Raw genomic sequence first — 4,847 nt, 5'->3', positions numbered from 1 at the left:
ATTTATAATTAATGATGTTATTTTTCAGCATCTACATATTTATTTTGTAAATTTATTCCTTAATGATTCAAGCAAGAATTGACGGAGAAATGATACTTAAAAGTCCTGATTGAACCTTAGGAATGTGTAGGATACAAATGTCATGATATTAGGGTTTAAGGATACCAAGTAAGACCATGCCAAGGCATGGCATTGGTAAGTTTTATAAGGCAAGGAAATCATGTAAGACCATGTCAAGACATGACATTGATAAACTACTATAAGGCAAAGATACCATGTAAGACCATGCCAAGGCATGACAATGGTGAGTTCATAAGGCAAGGATACCATGTAAGACCATGTCAAGACATGGCAATGGTAAGTTTAAAAAGGAAAGGTACCCATGTATCCTTAGTATTCCAAGTGGTTCAACAGAAAATTTATAGAGTGTACCAAAGGGAAGGTAAGATAAGTCCATGTTCGAAAGGTTCAGGTTATCTTGATAATTCATTTAGAATGTTGTTATTTATGTACATGCAAACTTACTAAGCTTTATCCTTACTCCCTTTCTTTTCTCCTTTTTTTATAGTATCGCAAAGCCAACTCGAAAAATCGTAAGGATGTCGGAGATCGCCTCACACTATCAACGAGTTATTTCGGTATTTTGTGACTAAAAATACTTTAAGTTATGACATGTATAGGGACTTGGCTATTTTGTGTATATGTCCTTATGATATGATTAAAGAATGGTATGTGAATACTTGGTAATGATTAGCTTATGATATAGCTAAATAAGAACATGTTTTGGTATTATGTATTCCTAAATGAGGTTTGATGCAAAGAAATTATGGAGTAAGAGTTGGTCATGGAATAGTTAGGAAATGGAAGCAGTGACGTGGTCTAAAAATTTTAGAAATATAATTAAATGGTGAATGAGATATAGAATTAAATATTATTGAGCCTATTTTTATAGGAAAGAAACAGAGCAAGCAAAGGAAGTCTATATTCTGAGATATTTAAAATTTTTTAAGACTGGTTCAGAGTGACTTCGTGATCCCTTGTTCCAACTTTGGAAAATAACTAGAAATTGTAAAAAAAAGAATTATAAGTCATAGTTTATATGTATAGATTCCTTAGTGAGTCTATTTTCATTAGAAACAAATGTAAATGTTATTCGATTTCTGTATAATGAAATAATTGATTTTTAGTGAAGAGAGGTCAGGTCCACTAAACTGCAAAATAAGGGATCATTTAATGAATAAACTGTACTAATTGGCCAAACCAAAAATTATGGAAATATTATGGTAGGAAGATATATGAGTCTAGTTTCAGGGAAAATTTACGGATTTAAATTTTGAGTTTCGTAACTCAAGTTATAATTAATTTAGTTACTATTATGCAGATGTACAGTTTTATTATGAATAGTGAAATAAATTGTTTTGATTTGTGTAAGTAATGGGAAAATTTTTAATGTTCCCGGTTTGGTCCTGAACCGTTCCAATTGCACGTTTTAGGGCCTTGAGGGCCCTTTTTAGGGATTAATTGGATGAATGTGAGTGAATTAATACTTTTTTTAAAAAGTAAATTTTTTTTATGCCCCGAACAGGTAAGATAAGTCTGGTAACGCCTCATGCTCGACTCCGGTGACGGTCTCGGGTAAGGGGTGTTACAGTACCTGGTCTCTAACATTAAATTGGTTCATTCCATCCTTAAGCTCGTCATGGAGTCACTTAAAATTTGCATCGTGTATTCTCAGTTTCTCCTTCACATGTGTCCGCCATTCATCTAGTTCATCGATTTGTAGCCTAATTCGTTCTTCATAAGTTGTTCTATTTTTGTCGCATGAGCTAGAACGTGGCTCTATCTCACTTTTCTACAGAGTTTCCTGCAAAAAATGTTAAGCCAAAAGGTTACTCATATTAACAAAATTCTTATAATCAACTCGATCATTAGATATCTTAGCAGAATCACGAGCTTGGAGTTTAATCGTGTTATCACCTACACGAAGTATGAGTTCACCTATACCAACATCAATAATAGTTCTAGCAGTTGCTAAAAAGAGTCGTCCTAAAATTAAAGGTACATCACTTCCCTCATCCATGTCTAAAACAACAAAATCAACTGGGAATATGAATTTATCAATTTTAACAAGAACGTCTTCAACAATGCCCCTAAGAAATCTAATAGTTCTATCTGCAAATTGAATACTCATATTAGTTTGTTTGGGTTTCCCAAGACCTAGTTGTTTAAATATTTTATAGGGCATGAAATTAATACTCGTCCCTAAATCAGCTAAAGAATTATTAACATTTGAACTACCAATTAAACAATGAATAGTAAAACTCCCTGGATCTTTCAATTTGTTAGGTAGTTTATTCTACAAGATAGCTGAGCAAATTGCTTTTAGCTCCATATGCGATGAATCATCCAACTTCCATTTGTTTGCCAAAAGCTCTTTTAAAAATTTTGTTGAATTGGGCATCTGCGAAAGGGTTTCAATAAACGGTAAGTTGATATGTAACTTTTTAAGAAGTTTAAGAAATTTACCAAATTGTTCGTTTGTGTGGTCTTTTTTTGTCGCAGTGGGATATGGAACTTGAGGTTTATACTTCTTACTTATCGGTTTTTGCTCACTGTGCCTCACCTCAACCGTACATTGACTTACCACACTTTCTTGCCTTAGTTCTAGTTCAGGTTCAACTAACCCTTCTACATCTCGAACCATAATTGCATGAAGTTGCTTTCTTGGGTTAGTTTTGGTGTTGTTAGGAAAGCTACCTTATGGTCTTTCTAAAATCATCTTAGCAAGCTGTCCTATCTGGTTTTTGAGTTCTTGAATCGATGCTTGTTGATTTTTAAGTGCAGTTTCGGTGTTTTGGAAGCGGGTTTCTGACACCGAAATAAACTTCATTAGCATCTCCTCAAGGTTTGTCTTTTTCTCTTGCTGGCATGGTTATTGTTGGAAGCTTGGAAGGGGTTGTGGTCTCTGATTTCCTTGACCACCCTAAGAAAAATTGGGATGGTTCCTCCAACTTGCATTATAAATGTTACTATAGGGATTATTCTGAGATCTAGAATTATTTCCCATAAGTTGACTCGTTCGTTCTCTGTGCCAGGGCTGTAGGACAGACATTCTGGATTGTTCATCCCTTCTCCATTCGTATCGTACTGCATAACCAGATGTACTTGTGTAGAACCATATAAACTATCGATCTTTTTATTCAAAAGTTCGACCTGATTCGACAACATGGTGACCACATCTACGTTAAAAACACTAGCTGCTTTCATCGGCTTTGTCCTCATGACTTGCCATTGATAATTATTCAGTGACATCTCCTCTATAAACTCATAAACCACTGCAAGTGTTTTATTATTTAGAGTTCCACCTACAGATGCATTGATCAATTGCCTAGTTGAGGGGTTCAAACCGTTGTAAAAATTTTGAACCTATAACCATAGAGGTAACCCACAGTGAGGGCACCTTCTCAATAAGTCTTTATACCTCTCCCATGCATCATAAAGGGTTTCTAAATCCATTTGCACGAAGGAAAAGATGTCATTCCTCAGCTTGGTTGTCTTAACTGGTGGAAAGTACTTTAATAAAAAAAATTTGGTCATTTGCTCCCATGTAGTGATAGACCTTCGTGGTAAGGAGTTCAACCACTGTTTAGCCTTGTTTCTTAATGAGAATGGAAACAACTGAAGGTGAATGGCATCGTCAGAATTTCCATTAATCTTAAAAGTGTCGCAGAATTATAAGAAAGTAGCCAAATGAGTATTTTGATCTTCTCCCTGCAAACCATCAAACTGAACAAACTGTTGAATCATTTGAATAGTGTTAGGTTTTAGTTCAAAATTATTTGCAGCAATAGTGGGCTTAATAATACTCGATTCAGCCCCAGTTAAATTGGGCTTGGCATAATTGTACATAATATGAGGAGCAGGATTCGGAATTTATAGGATTTGCAGCAACCACAGGAGTTAGCTGATTCTTATGATTTTCAGTCATCTCCTCAGTAATATTAATGATTTCCTCTTTTTCTTCCACTGTACTTTGTTGACTCTACCTCGCTTCTCTATGATTTCTGCAAGCTGTAGTTTCGATCTCACTACCAAATACGAGAGGTCCTGACGGATTTCTTCTAGTCATATACTAAAGGAACCCACCAGAAGCAAACAAAAAGAAAAATTAGTAAACAGAATTAAACTAAAAACAAAAATAAAATAAAAATGGCTAAAGTAATAAAAATTAAGTGTTCCTAATATTTTAGTCCCCGACAATGGTGCCAAAAACTTGATGATGATTCACTTAACTAACTAAAATCACGACAAAGGCAAGCGCACCTATTGAATAATAGTATAGCTATGGTGAGTCGGGAATATCGTATCTACGAGGACTAAAAGTACTAGTACTTACTATCTTTCTATTATCTAGCTAGTAAATTGAAGAAATTTGTCTTAAATCTAAAATTGTCTAATTACTAAGGACGCAACAGAGAATAAGTAAGAAAATAGTCGAATAAACCAATGAAGGAAACAATACCAAGGAAAGAATCCACCTAAACTTCACTTATTATTCTGAAACTGAATTAAATGATTTATTCACTTTCCTTGATTCGTAGAAATCCCTAAATTATATTAATATCTCTTTCGAGAGTAAAAATAACTGACTCTAGGTTGATTAATTAAAATCTCTTTATAATTAAAACCCTTATTGTCGCATTAACTCGATCTATGGATTCCCTTATTAGATTTGACTCTAATCTGGTAGATTTATGTCGTCCTATTTCTAGGATTGCATGCAACTCCACTCAATTATGTCAGATCTACTCTTAAACAGGGACTTTTGCTCCATTGAATTAAACACA

The 4,847-nt window shown here is 34.4% G+C and overlaps 1 non-coding gene across 1 annotated transcript; it reads left to right on the top strand.

Annotated features, from left to right (window-relative positions):
* The first annotated feature begins 3,442 nt into the window (after nt 1-3,442).
* Nucleotides 3,443-3,549, top strand: LOC128280048 (small nucleolar RNA R71). Its single transcript, XR_008270229.1, has one exon. It is a non-coding gene; the product is annotated as a small nucleolar RNA R71 (small nucleolar RNA).
* The last annotated feature ends 1,298 nt before the right edge of the window (nt 3,550-4,847 follow it).

Source organism: Gossypium arboreum, chromosome 8, assembly GCF_025698485.1.
Source record: "Gossypium arboreum isolate Shixiya-1 chromosome 8, ASM2569848v2, whole genome shotgun sequence".
Taxonomy (NCBI): Eukaryota; Viridiplantae; Streptophyta; class Magnoliopsida; order Malvales; family Malvaceae; genus Gossypium; species Gossypium arboreum.
The sequence above is the reverse complement of the archived record's forward strand: the minus strand, read 5'-3'. Positions and strand labels throughout refer to the sequence as shown.